Source organism: Notolabrus celidotus, chromosome 10 (genome assembly GCF_009762535.1).
Source record: "Notolabrus celidotus isolate fNotCel1 chromosome 10, fNotCel1.pri, whole genome shotgun sequence".
In the NCBI taxonomy this organism is placed as follows: domain Eukaryota; kingdom Metazoa; phylum Chordata; class Actinopteri; order Labriformes; family Labridae; genus Notolabrus; species Notolabrus celidotus.
The window spans coordinates 21,330,657-21,348,865 of record NC_048281.1 but is presented as its reverse complement, the minus strand read 5'-3'; positions in this window follow the sequence as shown (position 1 = coordinate 21,348,865).

Below are 18,209 nucleotides of genomic sequence, written 5' to 3'. Positions count from 1 at the left end.
TAATTAATAGCTTGTTTGGCTGGATTAACTGACCATAGCAAACAACACAGCATGCTAATACAGTAATGACCATCAAATTACTTAATTATGTTATGTTGCGGGTCAAATTGACCCTTTTTAAAGTCTATTTTAGGCAATATCTGCCTTCCAAACCAGCTAAATACAGCATAAGAATCTGTGCAGCATGTGACAGAAGATGTGTCATGTTAATTTATCAACATATCAACAACTTCATAAGAAAATAAAATAATGTAAAATAAAATAAACAAAAATTCTGTCATGCAAACTATTTTATTCACATTTACATGTACATTAAAAAAAGTTTTAACATGAATTTCATAAAAAAACGAGTGAGTTATCCTCATTGAACCATGATATGTGAGCATTAAAGAACACCAATGCACTAAATATTGATTTAAATGGTTAGTACTGGAGTTAATAATGAGATTTTAAAAAAGTTTTTTCGGGATTTTTTGGGGTTCGGACACTTTTGGATCATTAAATATGTCCCGGGTCAAGTTAACCCAGGAACATTATTGCTTTCCCTAAGAAACAATCATAACAGAAGGATTAATTAAATATACATTTTCATATCTCCATCCAAATTTTAATAAACTGTACTATCCAAATGGCGTTTTGATCCACTTTCACATAACTACAACTTTCATGGTTTGAGAGTTTCTGTTGATGAAGTGTCTGATGTGGCATCACCTGTATGAAACAGAGAGATGAGAGTACAGTCAGACAAATAAAGAACATTACACTACTGGATCATGTGTGCTGTGTTTGTATTGACGGTTTAATCAGAATAATAAATAATCAACCCTCTAGATAAGCTGATGAACTTGATTCTGTTGTTTCTGGGTTTACAGAGCACTGCTCTGTTCCATCACCTTCTTCAGGGACAGTGTCTGGATCAACTTTACTGACACTTCCGGCTACATGACATTGATAAGTACCTTGTCCTGTTATCTAATTTGGGATTCTTATACAGAAACCAACTGCTGGTAATCTGTGATAGCTGTGTGGGCCTGTTAATTGATCTTTGCTATGAGGAAGTTAACTCACATGTACAGCTACCAACTACAGTTGTATTAACACCAAACAGACTTAGCTTTAGAGGTCGGCCACTAAATGACTTAATTATGATTCAGCTTTTCATCAGGTGATAATTCATGCTTTTTTGGGCACTGTCTCAAGACAAGAAGTGTACACCTTATTTAAAGGGGTTTGAATCATAGACTGTATAAAATATAGACGTAGTATCCGTGACGTCACCCATTTGTTTCTGAAGAGCTGTTTTGAGGCCAATCATCGGCGGCAGCCATATTGCTTCTGTCGAGTGATTGTGACGTTAAGAGGCGGGCTTTGAGCCTCCTAGCCAACAGCTACAGTGTTCCCGCCTGTCAATCAAGTCAGCTGTGCCTCTCATTGGAAGACTCAATAACTTCGAAATTGCCACGTTAGAAAAAAATTCACCCCCCGTACAGTGTGTGCCGATCGAGAAATGAGCTATCCAGACTACACTCGTTTTTTGTACCAGGCTGTAAACATGTTTATTTCTGCTGAAAAGATCGGCTTTTTTGAATTGGTGTGTATGTGGTTTCTGGTACTTCCTGTGCCAGCCTAAAGCGGATCCTCGATGAACTGCAATTTTTAGAACTTCTGCATTGGACTCATTTTTAGACCGGAGGTTGCTGCTTGGTTTAAATCAACCACTTTTGATACACTCTGAGGTAGTAAAGACATTTTCATGACACAGTGTATGGATTTCTTGTTTCAGTGGATTTTTTCCAAATTGTGCTAAAACACAAGTTAGCCAATAAGTGTTATTTGGGTCATCAAGTGCTTTTTTCCCATCTCTGAAATGACTTGTCTGTAATGGAGTAGTGCCTTTGTTTTATTTTATTTATTTTATTTTGATGTAAACAATCCCTTCAACTCTGACTCGAGACAAATGTTCAAATTACAGTTCATATTCCAGAGGCTCTGAAAGTTATAAGAAAAGACCAATGCAAACAAACACATACATACAGGCTCTCACATTGTGTCATTTGTCTCAGCAGTAATTTAGCCGTTTGTGATGAGCTCTGGCAGGCCGAGATGACAGGATAATGGCCGAGCTGACAAGTGTGAGCTGTACATGAAACAGAAAAGGGGAAAATGGAAAAGAAAGGAGAGGAATTTACTCTTTCCAGGGCTGTTTGTACATGTGTGTGTGTGTGTGTGTGTGTGTGTGTCTATCTGTCTATGTGTGTGTGTGTACAGTAGGACAGAGGAGGCTGCTAATTACTGTGATGGAGAAAGTGAAACGGTTTGTCACATTGGTCCCAGGTGGCTCCAACAAAGGAAAGTGATTTGCATGAAGGATATGATTGAAAGATTGGAGGTCTCAGCAAGTAGAAAGACATGATAATGTGTTACTGTAAAAGTGTGTGTGTGTGTGTGTGCTTGTGTGTGTGTATGTGTGTGTGAGCATATGTTAACCTGCCTTTGTAACAGTGTCACAGTTTGCACTCAGACTCCACAGTGGAAAATATAAGACTATAACTGCATGCACTTTTATCTGATATGATATTAAGAAAACCTTGAATCAACATTGAAATATATGGAGAGCGATGATCTAGGTTCTGAAGAATTTTAATGACATCAGTATTTCAGATTTTATTTACTGGATTTTAATAAGGTCTGCAAATCTCCCTGTCAGACTGAAGTAGATAAACACTAAATAAATGATTGGTTTGTAAAAGCATCCAAAGCAGTTTCTGCCTGGATGAAAGATATATGTCTTTTGGTTTATCTTACCCCACTAAAAAGGATTCCTTTCAGGATATGTAACCAAAGATATGAGAGAGGCAGATTAAAGAATGAACGGATGTAAGAGAATCCAAGAGGATCCAAGACTAACCAAGTAGCAGAAGCAAACAATGAATAGAGGTCATTAGACTACAGACGTTGAGACAGAGTGCGGGAAGATAATGATATAAAAAACTGGTGTGGAATGAGGTGATGAATCTGAATAAGACAAAAAAATAAGAAAAGATAAACTGAAATGAGATTTAGTATGATGAACCAAGACCAAACAAAAAGAGAAGAAATGTAAAGTGAGAGGTAAGATGAGACAAGATGAGATTTTAAGACATTAGTAGGGTGATAGGAATGTGACCAAGGGAGATCAAGGGTAAAGGTGCATTTCGACCAAGAGTTCCGCGGTCTTTCAGCCCCCAGAACTACTTTACCCTGAACTAAAAGGTTCTGTGCCCCCCCCCCCCCATTGTTGTCTGCGTTTCGACCGCGGGCCGAAGCCCTGGGTAGATTGTGCAAATCAGGCCAGTGACATATGGAGAAAATAAAAAGTAAAGGCAGTGCACCTCCAGACCAGTAGAGGGCAGTAAAACAAAGACGAATGCCATTCATCACAGATGACACCACAGAAGAAGACGGGCAGGCAGGTATCATTATGAGCAACACAACAGTTAGCCTGTTAGCATGGAAGAGACTCAGCTCAAGCTGTTTTAGATCGTGCTATATTTCATCACAGATGGATTCACTGAATCAACACGTGAGAGGAGATAAGCGTGAGTAGCAAAGACGTTTCAACGCGGCTTTAAAATTCTTTTTAACTCAACAAGCCGTGGCAGAGATCGGCCGGTGTTTCGGTTTAAACAGTGACCCTATTAACTGGAGACTTTCAGCTGGATGCATCCCTCATAAACATCTTTAGATGATCATTAAATACTTATCTGATGAGGATACTGAATCTTATAACTCAATGTGTTTCAACTATTTGTAAACTCCACAAACACCGTTACGTTTAGCTGAAGGTCTCCGGTTTACAGGGTCACTTTTAAAACCGTAACACCGGGAGAGACGCATTCACGTGAGTTTAGAGAAGACTACTGTTACAAGCTGCTAAATCAAGTTAATCACAGCTTCTTCCTTTGAAAAGTACACACATATACAAAAAAGATACAACAAATGAAAGAAAGAAGAATCAAGTCAATCACAGGTTAAGTCCCTAGTTCCAGAGTAAAGTTCCTCCGGTCGAAATTATCCTTAAGACAAGGTTGAATGTGTGTGATGAGATGAGATGAGATAAGGAAACTAGGCATCGAAGAAATGGTTCTATCTTACAAGAAACAGGACAGCACAAGAGGCTCTAAGTAGGAGTTCCTGTAGGATAATTCATGTTAGTCTGCAGAGCTGTAAACGTTTGGCCACCCCCATATAATCATCATACAGAATAGGCAGCAACATACCAGGGACAATCACAAACAACATTTTATACATTACCCACATTGCTCATGCTCCACATAATTTACAACATGAATAAGTGAAAAAAAGAACACCATGAAGGAATTGTAAAACCTTTACAGCCTCAAGAAAGTGTTTTTTACAATTGACTCATAGCCACAAATTAGATTTTCAAACTGACAAATTAGCATTGGGGATGATTGGAAAAACAGTGGTGATACCAAAATGAATTTGAAACATTGCAACTGTGTGGCACACTGAGACTTGTCAGATAACCAGACATGAAAGGAAGCAACAGGACTCAAAATGAGACAGGGAGATATCAGACAATGCAACAATTTATGAGGTGAGGTGAGATGAGATAACACAATCCAAGGCAACAATAATCCATCTAATAAAAAGATGAGAAATATGACACAGAAAATAGAATGAGAACAAATGAGATGAGACAGGTGTTGGAGGACTTGCGAAGTGCAAGTGCATAACTTACAAAGCATTAAAGCCAAGAGAGAAAAAAACAAACAAGAGGGGACACACACGGTCATAAAGCAAATCCATGCCCACACTAAATCAGACGAGATGAGAGAAAGCAGCTTGAGATAAGTCACGGTGAGATAAAATAAGAGCAGATGAAACAGCAGCAGGACATCTCCTGCAAGTTCACTGCCACCTTAATGAGATGACTCCTCACAAACCAATGAGACAAAATGAGAAAAGATGAAACACGATTAAGCAAGGTGAGATAAAAAGAGACAGATAACACAGCTAAGGGAAGATGCTGTGTTGAGACAGGGTCTTTTCAGTTTCTGAATAACCGCATGTGTCTCTAAGAAGCCCTCAGATCCTTATCTGAAAACCGCGTCCTGTCCCCCTAATCACTGCACATGTGATAACTGAATTATCCGTCTCCTCTGATCTTTCCATCTGATAAAAAAAAAATAAATACACTGCCTTCTCTCCAGGGCACAATTCAACTCCAGTGAACTGCCACTACTTCCCAGGCACACATCTGTAGCCCCGCTCTGATCATATCTCTGCGGTTCAGCAGGAGGAAAAGGAGAGATCACACAGAGTCAATTGCCTGTCATGATACATTGGTTAAGCGGCAGCCTTGAAGACCGATGCTTGTAATGTATGTCATGGCTCATAAGCAGCACACATTTGAATCTGAGCTTCACAGTTGTTAATGGTCATGGGAGATCCAAGTGCAAGAAGTGCAAGAAAGGCATAAACATGTTTTCTAGTCAATTAGATCATTCATGGAAGATTTATTCTCCAACTAATAGAAGCAACACAGCAAAGGTTTTGTAAGAAAACACCAAATTCATACAAACATTGCTAAACCAATTCAGATACACATAAACAGGAAGAAGACAGATGAAGTTCCTGGTTAAAACAAAAAGTTCAATGTGTTGAAAACAGACTCCATTCTTTTTTTTATTTGTTAATGTGTGAAAAAGTGATGGAATGCAAAATGTCAGTAAGCATTGTCCTTATGAAAAACATAATAATATGGTGGCCCAGTCGCGAATTGGGAGACGCAAATGATTTGCAAAAGTTGAAATATCTGAACTGCAGTGAATCTATCGCGCCGCAATAGCCAATCAGCATACAGATCACCCTGTGACGTGAGGTGTGACATATGGACCAGCAGAGATTCATACATCTGGAATATATGGGACATTTGATTCTATGTGCAGCTTCCCCAAACTCTGTGACTCTGCCTACTTTTTAAGGGATCAGGAATAACTGTGAGGACAGAGAGTGAGGAGGATTATCTGGTGAGTGGTGAAAAACTTTCTGTCTCTTGAATCCAGCTATAGGTTATAGTAGGAAGTTAGCTCTGCCCCTTTAGCATAACCAGCTTCCCCATTCAATGTCCGTGAGCTCAACCTTGTTTGATAACAACAGACTGCTGTGTCGTGGGTCGCAGGTTGCGGGCACGTGCCTGTCAATTTATAATTATTCTGATTCACTAATATACGCAAGGTGCTCAGAACAAAATTGGCTGGTACACACGGATCATGAATCCAACGAGGATTTTGCGTACACACTTATTTTAAGCGCAGAGTAAGTACATTTCCACGCATTTATCAGTGAATGAGGCCCAATGTTGTTGAGCTTTTTATCTATGTCAACAAAATTGTGGAATGAAAGTATAAAAAAATGCATGCACTGCTCAGCAGCTCTGTGGTGTGATGGTTCCCGGTTCAATCTCACCAAGGGCTTCAAATGTAAGTTGGAAAACAAACAGTTTCCTCACAATGTGGTTGTGCTTTTAAACAACTACAACAAGTTGGTGGAATGAAAAGACCGGGGAAAAAACACTGGCAACCAGCTCTCTGATGTGAGGGACAGGACTGCTGCCTTACAGTCAGATGGTTCCGGGTTCAAATCCCACTAAGGCCTTTAAATGTAAGTTGGAAAAGAAACAGTTTTCTCACAATGTGGTTGTGCTTTTAAACAACTACAACAAATTGGTGGAATGAAAAGACCGAAAACTGGCAACCACCTCTGTGATGTGATGGACAGGACTGCTGCCTTACAGTCGGATGGTTCCATGTTCAAATCCCACCAAGGGCTTCAAATGTAAGTTGGAAAACAAACAGTTTCCTCACCATGTGGTTGAGCTTTTGAACTACGTCAACAAAATTGTGGTGTAAGGTGGTGTAACTCCAACAAAGTGGTGGATTGAAAATAACGAAAAAGGCAATCACTTGCCAGGCAGCTTTGTGGTGTTGTGGATATGACCACTGCCTTTCCATGCAAGGATCCTGGGTTCAAATCCCTGACATGAACTGCCCATGGGAGATGGAATTAAAACACTTTCCTCACACTGTAATAAGAAATGTTCTTTTGAACTACAATATCCACATGGTGGAATGAAAAGACATACAACAGTAAGTTTATCCATGATTTGTGATTCAAGTGCAACTGAAGGACTTTTGGACATTTATTGTTAATTACCATAGTTTATTTTAAACATATTTACATATATACAGGTTGCTGTGAAGATACTGTATTATCTGTACTTTCTGAACATATCACATACCTGGTGCTACACTGCTCATTGAAATACTCCAGGAAGTCATTGTTGGTGAATTTAACACGTTACAAGTGAGAAGATAAGTCCTGCAGTCAAGATGACTGGAATTTAAGATTGGTTGCCTCTTTGTTTGTACATACAGACTGCTGCAAGCCGGTTTAAGGATACACTCCTCTTTGACACCCCTAGGACAGTTCAGGGAAACAACACTAACAGTTTAGACTTTCCTTATGGCAGCATAAAGATTCCACAGAGCCTTGAGGAGGAAGTACAGCAAACCTCCTAAACTGTCCTTTACTACATCATAAAGGATTTGGAACCCTTTTCTGTCATTATTATTCGGTGATAAAGAGTGGCCCTCTATGTCTGACAGTAACCCTTTAAAATGAAGACCTCAGGTCCTTAAGTTTGCATACTGACTAAAATATGCCACGTTGCGTACGGGAGGGAAATTGATTTTTGCCACACAGCTCTCCACCTCTTATCCTCTTCCAAAGTGTGATGCAAAATGATAACAGATAGCCAGTTAATGAAGCATGAATGATTAAAGAGCACCGCAGGGAGAGGTTGTCAAACACTGCAGACAGTAAACCTTTTTTTAATTCGTGTCATCCTCTGTTCACTTTGAGCTGCGGGCAGGAGATACAAAGAGAGAAAGAAGAAAAGGAGGGAAGTGTTGTGCCACAGGGTGAACTTGAAGGAGACCAGATAGATATGCAAAAAAAGTATAAAATAAACAATGAGAATAAGGGCAAGGATAAAAGAAGGTGGTTTATCTCTCCATCAAAGAACTGTAATGTAGGAGGGTGGAAGTAAAATTAAGGTCTTAATAAATACACAGGCAAATTTAAGTGCCCGGCAAGTGACCTGCTCTAATATGAATTCAGAATGGCATGAAAAACCAAACCATTAAAATCTTCTCATCTCAGTACGGGCCATTAGACCCCCCACATTAAACCCCTACACATACTCACACTATTAACCCCACAGCACACACATACAGTGACTCAGCTTTGCTAACTTCCTGTTCATTTCACGTCCCTCCCTGCGACCATCCATCTCGCCCTCCTTCCTTTGATTAGGAAGCCTCAGTAAACACAGACAGGATTTACATCAGTGGAGGCAAGCTGTTCTCATCACTTCGCTGTGCCAAAACTTTTTCTATCAGCAGAGCTTTTGAGGCTCCAAACATGGAGGAGGATTACATCAGCTCTTAGGGTGCAGTTTGTCTGTCAGCGAGACCATGGCTGTGTCTCCCAGCTAGTAAATAATCCCTAAGTGCTCCGTATTTGACCTCAGGTTTATTTGGTCAAAGTAAATCTTATTACTGTGTGCATGAAAAGAAAAAGCTGAAATGAAATTGTGAAAACTTTAATTGCTCAGTAATTTAGTCAACAAATTAAACAGTGAGAAGATAATGATATCATAAGATGTGATATATTTGAGAGAATAGTCATGTTTCTCATGCTGTAGATCATGGTTCACTGAGCAACAATATGTATGATTTAAATGTCTTTCCATGTCCACACAATGGTGGATCGTACTCCCTTTCAAATAACCAATGTGCAGGTATTCTCCAAAAGAAAAACTTTGGGTTACTTCTTTTGGATTTCCTGTTGTTGTTTTATCTTAACTATGTTTTGTCTTTAACTTCCATCAATCTGTCCACTGTCTATCCTGGTACATGTCAGCAGGGTGCCTGGTTGATTCCAGGTGACATGTGAGAGGCAGGGTACACCCTGAGAGGGTCACCAGTCACTTGCAGGGATGGCATATACAGTAGAGACTGACAGCCACCATCAACACCAAGTTCCATCCATCCAACCAACCATTCAGTCATTCTGCTCAACAAAGATAAAGCGACAGTTTTATCCACCAGGCAGTCAGGATGCTGAACTCTCTCCCTGTTTTGCCCCCTCTTCGCATAGTGCCCCCTTCACAGACTTAACCCGGTCACTGACCCCCCCAAATCAACGGTGAGGTCTGTCATCCTCAGGACTGAAATGCACATATTCACTTTGATTTTAAATTGCACTACAGCAAAGTTTTTGCACTGTTTCAAAACTGTATTTTATTATTTTTATTAGCTTACTCTTTTTAATTTTAGCTTATCTTTTTCTAGCTATTTCCTATGTTTATCTGTTGTTGTTGATAGGTTTGAGAGAGAAACTTAATATCAAATCCTCTGTATGTCTGGTGCATACCGCAGGTTTTGACAATAAAGAAGACTTTTAACTTTTTTTTAAAACTTTGAACACTTAACTTGTTCAGGGGCACAGAGTGCAAACATAAACAGACCAAAAACATCAGTAGATATGTTGTTGATATAGCTACTTTTGGTATGGTAACAAAAAATCCAGAGTAAGTAAAAAGCATTTACAAAAATAAAGGTTGAAGACAATAATAACAACACACAACGCTGATAATTGTGCAGAAACCTGGTCTTTTTGAAATGAAGGATGCTAAAGCCCCAGCCAATCAGACAACCCCTGTTCCAATTGATGGAGCCATCCCTGATCTTGACCTGCCCAACTCACAACAAAGGTTTACATATAGACAGTGTATTAATTCATACAAAAATTTAGACCCACAACACATTCAAAACAGCCACAAATCTTCGATTCACCTAGTTTAACTATTATCTTTGGCGGTGGGTTAAAGCACAGGAAAATAATTACAAACACTACAAATTTAGCAAACCAGCATTTATTTTAGTCTCTACACTGCTTTAACAGTCAGGATGAACAAAATGTGAGTTAGGTAAACTAACAGCACCACTGGCTGGGGCTACATTTTGTGTCTGTGAAGGTTTTCAGAAAGGTTCCTGTGTTTGTAACCTTTTTTTACCATCATATCAAAACAGTGGCGCCGTATAGGCGGGAAAAGTTAGGATGATTCTAAGGGCCCATGACTGACAGGGGGCCCAAAAAGTAATAATAACAAAAACATTTAAATCATAATTAATATTTTATTCAGAATAAGATAATTTAAAAAACGGTCCTGTTGTCTTCATAAAATGTATATCAGAGATCTCTACTTCATATTAACCCCCCCGCCCTGTACTGACATGAAATGGTACAGCCCAGCCTGACTTGTGCTAATCAGCTGTGCCGCGCAGTCAGACAGAAGTTGCACAGTGCACAGAGTGTGCTAAAGGTAGCTAAAAGGTCTGGAAAGACTAAGTCTGGGTCCCAGAAAAGGAGGGAAAGAAAGGAGAGAGAGAAGAAAGGGCGACAGCATGTCACCCAGTTTTTCTCCAGGAAAGGTTGGTATAGTCTTTGAGTGGTTAAAATCAACCCGATACAGTAAATATTTGACTCCAAGAGGCAAGACAGCTGAAAAGGTAGAGTTATGTAAAGCTTTGACTGGGTCGATTGGATCCTGGAGATGTGGTTACAGCAGTTGCACAGGGTTCTTGTGGCCTTTGGTGCTGGGGCCTAATGTGATATTTGATATTTGAAGCAGACAGCTCAACACAAACAATATCATGCTGTATCAAAGTGTGTTATCTAACTTCAAATCACTACTTGTATGTTGATACTGATATCTGTGTCAAATGTATACAAAATAAATCAATGCAAATGACAAAATATGGCCACTCAATATTGTGTATCACGCCTGAAAGCTGGCTCTTTTTAAAAGTTTTCAGTCCTTTGGCAACTCTCACTGGCAAGCTCACATTATCAACTTATATTTTTTTATCTATACATGTAGAAACCTCTGCGTGAAATCAACGACTAGTTCTATCACACAGGCTTTGTGCTGGTCTTTTTTTTTAATATGCAGCAGACTGACTTAAGTTTAACTTGGCAGCACAGGGATGAAGAATATAATAAAAGAATGGTAATAGGTTCAACACTTCAAAAACCAGTTATATTAAATCAACAGCCACATTGTATACTCCAATTTTCTTTATAACTTTTAGCTATTCATCAGTGTGTTGCTAAACTCAGTGCCTCGAACACAGATGTGCCTCATTAATGTACAACGTTTAAACAGACTGTCACATAATGGGGGTCTCCTAATATAAATACTGTAAGTGAACTACTGGTGCTATAAAAAGAATGATCAGAATGTGTTCTTAGCGGAGCAGATGGTTGCAATTGTGCCAGAGCTAACTAGCGCCGAGCGATTATGTGTGATGATAAGTTGAAAGCCTATCATTAGAGCTTTAATTAAAGCAGTAGCCAGGGCGGGTGACACTGTCTGCCACAGATTCCTTGTACCCATGGGTTGGGTTGAGGGGGGCTGTTCTCTTTCTGTCAGAGCCACGTGGTGCATATGTGTGCCACATGAATCTCTTTTTCCTTTCGTGTTAGTAGCTTGGTGTACACAGACTCAGCAGCGTGCACACACAGATGGCAGTGTCTAAGACTGGGGCAACCAGTGTCGCCTTGTGTGGTCGAGCGTCTAGACTAAGTGGATGCCCCATGGCATCCACAAAGGGGATAGCTGAGGAGAGGGCAATGGCATGTCATACAAATTAAAGCAGCCTTTCTCTGTTGTTTGGACAGAAGAGCCTGTCATATTCTTTGCAAACTCTCTGGCTCATTAGGTTGTCCAGAGCTGCAATGACGAGTCAGACCAATAGAACTTGCTTTTTGACAGCAGAGACATTCACATATGGAGCATCTGTAGCCCATTCTTTGCTGAGCTGTTTCCTCCAGATAGACAGTTCCCAATACAAATATGAAATAAATTCTGATCTGTGTGTTTGACCCAAGAATAAAAATGGAAAAAAACAATGACTTCAACTGTTCAGACAAGTGGACACTATGAGCTCTGTGTCAATGGCCTAGTTCTTTGGAAAGCAGATTGATAACGATAAAGTGATAAAGAGTCATATTCTTTGATAGTTTTGGTTGTAATTAGGGGTTGCACAGGACACCGCATGTCAGTCATGCCTTCAATACTATCTGCTGGTTTGTTGTAATTGTCTTTAAGCTTTTTCATTAGGGTTGGGTGTGTCGAAGAATCCACCAAACACTTTCCAAGTTCAGGGTTAGGGATAGAGCTTGAGTAGTTAGGGTTAGGGTAAGCCTGTGGGTGAGGTGTTATATTGCAAGCGTGTCCAAGGGTTGGGGTTAGGTCCCCAGAATCCACTGACCAATTAAGGTTAAGGGTTAGGTACAAAGCCTGAGTGGTTAGGATCGGGGCTGGGGTTTGTGGCGAGATCATGCCTAATATCAAAGGGTTATGGCCAAATTCCACCAGATCTGTGTCCGGTCCGTCTCTGATCCGTCACGGCACCTGATCTGATGGGTTTCTATTCTAGTCAATCCGTTAACCCCGACTGGATCCGCTCCGTTGCGTTCTGGCTGCGTCTCTGATCCGGCATGTCAGAACGCAATGGATCAGATACGCAAGACTTCTATTTTTGCCAGACGCCGGAGCACGACGCATCAATTCAGCACAGAGCAGATCGAGCGGGACAGGAAATCAGGCACCAAAACAAGATTAAAACATCCGGTTAATTTGCAGAACAACTTAACTATGACAAAAAAATGTCATTTCGAGCGGAGGCAGGTTTGGAGTCATCAGGTCAGAGGTTTTCAGAGGCTGATAAAGACAACATGGATGAGAAGAGGAGGAGGAGAATCCTTGATTCAGTGATTGCTGTGGGAAAACCTCGGTCACATGACTCCAGCTGTCTGGCGTTCCTGCTCCGTGCTGTGTTCCGAAAACGCAACCAGTGGGTGTTGACGGACAAGAGACCGCAGCGGATTGGAGAAGGACCGGACACGGATCTGGTGGAAGTCCCGTGTTACATACCCTGAGTTAAGACAATGACTAGGAATGCTGTTTGAGGCAGTCTTTGTCCCTGAACAAGCCTATTTCAGACTTGTCAAATCAGTCCCATGATATCAATCTCACTTTTTTTTAACCTGCAGACAAAGCCACACTGAGAGGATAAGAGACACTGAAACAAGCAAAGTCAAAAGATATCACTGCCTCTACAAAGGTACCATGGGACGTCTGGTTTCTTGCAGTTGCAGACTTTAGCTAAGATTGTATTCACTGCAGGTGATTTAAAGCGTATCATATTACCATGCGGTGATGTCAGTTATTTCAGTTTTACCTGATAATGCTTTTGAGACGTTCAAAGCACAACTGACAGCAATGATTTAAACCTCATAGCAATTGTTTCAGTACAATTGTCCTGGAATACACAGCCAATTAATAAAAAAGTTTCAGTGCCAGAACAATGTGTTTACTCAGCCCAGCGAAAAAAGGCAAGTATCTTAGAATAATTGCTTTAGAGAAAGCGCATCACTTAGTTTTGACCTTCTTTGTGTCTCTATCACTTTCTCTACAACTCGCTGTCTCTTAAAGAGCACTTTGGAATCACCAGGCATCTGGCAGCACCCTTATTAAAAAAATATACTGTTAAATTGAATGCCATCAATACCACTAAACTGCAGGCGCTGTTTAAAATGTCAATCAGCGTCCCTGAGAGGCTGGCCATCGACTGCTGCAGGAATGAGCTGATTTGAATGCTCCTCCACTTTGTTAGTGTCTAGAGATTTATAGACGCTGGAAGGACAGTTGACTGTTTATCAGACAAACTGAAGCAAAACACTTCAAATAATGCTTCTTCTCCTCTCCAAACAGGAGCTGATTTATAAAAGCCATTTCTTATTTAGAAGATAAGAATATGTTAAATATCTTTTCACTGGTGTTTGAGGACTTGGAAAGCTGTTTTTTTTTGTTTTTTTCCAGCTCCTCCAGTTATTCACGACATGCCTGTTTCCATATTTTTACACAGCTGAAGAATGTGATCCTGAAAGTTCACTTACAGTAAATGATTACATGAACTTAACCTGATCCTTTATTGAAACAAAGCTTGACTGATGGGTGTCATTTCAGACAGCTTGGGTGTGTTTAGCTCAATGGAGCAAGCTATCCAAACACTTCTGCTGTTTGAATTAATGCTGAGCTGCACTGTATCCACTCAGAGAAAATGAAGATGGATGATCCGGCTATGAAAAACATTCTTCGGTCAAAGGTTACACATCACCTCACATACAGCCTCAGACGTTTCCAGTTAATAACCCAGTGTGCTGAACTCTATACAAACACAATCCTCTACAAGGGTTTAGCCATGAGGAGTAATAACCAATAATATATTAATGTGTGGGACAAGAGAGTGTCAAACATGTAAGGGACAATGCCCATGTGAGGTGTCCATTGGCAGAAATGTATGGACAATGTGAAGGCCAGAACTGTCCCAGTGCAGTGGGGGGAACCGTCTGACATTCCTACGCCGCTTGTAGTTGACTGACAAGCTTTGCTGTCCTTTTGTTTGAAGGGCATTTTGGGGCATTTGAGTGAGTAGTAAGCTTCCATCTCATACTACAAAATTCTGAACCCTATACATTCAGACATGTCGAGCATACACACAATTGCATACTGTCAATTGAATGCACACAATGCACACTCAATGAGACGCCAAACTTATCATGAATACAGAGCCATACAATAACATGAAATATAAACAAAGAGTTTTCATGGAACTGTTTAGAAGGTGTCCACTTGTCATGAGTTCATTAACACCTTGCAGCAGAATTAAGGACCCAGACTAGCTGAGGCTGAGATTTTCTCGGGAATCCCGTGGGATGGGAGTCAAATTTGCTATTAATCACGGGATTGGGACGGGACATGATAAAATGTTTACGGGAGTGGGAAGGTCTGGAGGGACTATTGTTAAATCTTACTTGTGACAGCAAGAAGTTATTTCGGTTCATTATGTGTAAACTGTAAACATTACCTCACAATTTACACACCTGCACCTCCAGGTAACGTGTGAATCTCTCCTGCTCTCCAGTTTAGCTCTGAAATTTCTCCTTTTTTTCCTCTGGTGCATTGAATCGCCTTTTCCTCTGTAAACTCTGGCTCATAAAGGTGTCCACTGTGTCCGCAGTAAACAGCATGACATCGACGTGGTCAGAATCCTTCCTTATTAGGTTTAGCTGTATTTTTATGACTTTGAAGCTGCAGACCTGGGGTCTCATTTATAAAGGTTGCTTACGCACAAAACGGGGCCTGAAATTGGCGTGCACCAGTTTTCACGCCAAGTTTGTGATTTATAAAAAACAAACTTGACGTGAAAATGTGACGACCGGTAAGCAAACTCTGACCCAGGCGTACATACATTTGAGAGGCAGGGGGTAATTGGCGACGCAGTTGGTGAGAGGGAGAACTGAAATCAGATTATATTTTAATGCCTTTTACACATTTCATTCATTGAATAACAACATTAACAGACCCGCGTCACCATCATCACTAAAATCTACATATTCTATTTGAATGTGTCTGCGGTGAGTCATTTCCAATAAGCTGTCATTAAAAGATAAAAGCGTAACTTGAAGTTCATAAATATTTAACCAGCTTTGTCTCACCGTCACATTTCTCCAAAGTGTAGAGAAAAACAGTGTGGGTCACACGGGCCATATGCTAACGTGTTCGTCGGGATGAAAAAAACACAGTAACATCAGAAGACGTAAATCAGACGCGGAGCAAAGTGACAGTCAAGTTATCAATGATTCTAACGCTGTGCAGAGTCACTGACTGTCGTTACACTTTTAATAAAGACTGCTGTAAGACGCACACGGAGCGCAGAGACACGGCCCCGGCTGCCTCACACACTGATCACATCTTCATCACCTGCATGTGTTTACTGTGTTAATGAGAAAAGTGTGGAGTAAAGCCATGCCCGGTTCTCACAGTTATTATCTTACATATCATCATAATCAGTCAGAGCGCAGGCCAAGCTGCCCGTGATAAAACCAACACATTAAAACTTACATTCAAGGATCAAACTTCTGTCAGATAATATCAGAGAGGAGATCTCTGAATGACGTGAGCTCTCTGTAATGTGAAATAAAAGTGTGTGTCCTGTAAACATGAAACACTGCAGTGAGACAGTGCGTATTGATGAATGATGGATGCTCTGGCACTGCTGACGGATACATGAATGCTGCAGCGACATGGAGTCACTCCATATCTATATTTTTATTTGTATTTCTTTTGTGTCCCTCCTGCAGTAAGAAAAAAACAACAAGTGCTCTCTGACCTCCGCTTCATTCACGAGGACATCGGTTTGTGTGTCAGAAACTTTATTTTCTCCATCTTCCTCTCTGTCGTTGCCGTGGTTCACCGTGAGAACCTTTGATCTTCCGGCTCATTTGTATGCATGTTCATTCATAACGTGCTTTGCATTGACCATATATGGTTGAATGTGGGTGTGAAAAGGGCAGAATAAGAGGCTGATCAACGTGCGCATATCTCAAGGTGGTTTGTGATTTATAAAAGGAACATGGCGTAAAGTTTGCGTGCGAACGGTTTTATAAATCAGAATTCTTTTTGGCGCCTGCCATTTCCGGGTTTTCGGAGTACGTACTCTTTTAGTAGGGATTGTACGCACTCTTTTATAAATGAGACCCCTGAACAGCTGATCAGTGCACTGCAGGCGGAGGAGCATGGCTATGTTGCATCCGCAAATAATGCAAAAACGAACAGGTTTTCTGATGTGAAGTGAAAGTGAAGTGCTGACAAAAATCACAAGTGGAGCGTACACCTAAACCAAGATTAGTGCTTGGGTCTTAGTTTTCCAAAACTCAGGTACAGGATGTGAATTGTGAAGGTAATGCTTTCATGTACTTTTGTTCGTTGAGGTTTGTATTGCCTAAAGAATAAAAGAAGAAAAAAATGGGAGCTGTACAGGAGAGGGAGTCATTTTGAGTGGGAGGACAGGATTTTTTTTTTTACTCTGGCCCGGGATGGGACATGAGTGAAAATACACTCCTGTGTCACTCTCTAACCCAGGGTGGTGAACACAGTTGAATGTTCTTGTTCCCACTACAGGCTGAGGAAATATTTTTAATCAACATATCAGTAGAAGAAGAAAAAAAGTAATCAATTGCTCAAAATCAAATTGCATGTTCTATGATAAGCATCTCTGCCTTTATAGCTACTGCCTGCTTCTGAAATGAAATCTCCGAGTCACCCTGTCCCCTGATAGCTAGGCATTACGTTACAGTCTCAGAAAGGTCAAGTTGACATGTGTAGACATGTTCTCCTCCCTTCCTTGACAAGCAAAATTAATTTACGGCAATAGCTGCAAAGTTGCCGTTTCCTGTAATTTGTTAGGAAGGAACACGGTGCGAGGCATTCTGTTGAGAAGAATAAGCCTATGCTTGCTCTTCTTCTGCCTCTCCTCTCTTTCTCTATGTGCCCTTTTCTCCCCTGTCACTACTTATTACCCTCACTAAATGCACTACAGACAATTACCATCTCAGGCCTGATGATATGAAGCCCAGAAATGTTCCACTGAGAATGATTCTGTTTTCCAAATGGCCGTATTATTGCTGTGATTTCCTAGCTTTTAGCAAAGTGCTTCATATTTACAGTCCACTTTGTGGTCTCAATGAATAAATATTGGCCAATTTTGTGAGATGCTACTGTTGTACACTATTATTGCAAACTGCAGTAGCTTGCTGTTAAGGATAGATGGAGTCATTAAAGTAAATTCAGTCAGAACATTGTTCAAAGGCACATTGGTGACTGTTTGAAACATAAGTGCTCTATGCTTCTATAACTTAGTGATGGCTTTCTTTAAACCCTTTCAGAAATGCTTTCTTTTCTGAGGCAAAAAGGACCCTTATGAAGTATTTCTTCATAGTCAAGCCTCATATTTTTCCTTGTAGCCCCCAACAAAAAAGATAAAAGTAAATAATGCATGTGCTACATTTATACTGAAGGTGTATCATCCTATAAAACAGTCAGTTTCTTCTTCAGAATGGCTAAAATTGTATTGTCAGCACAGTCAGGTTGGACCATACAAGTGCTGAAGTCTGCTCATACAGCTCCCCCGTCTGAGTCCCCCCACCCCTGCCTAAACAAACGCTCC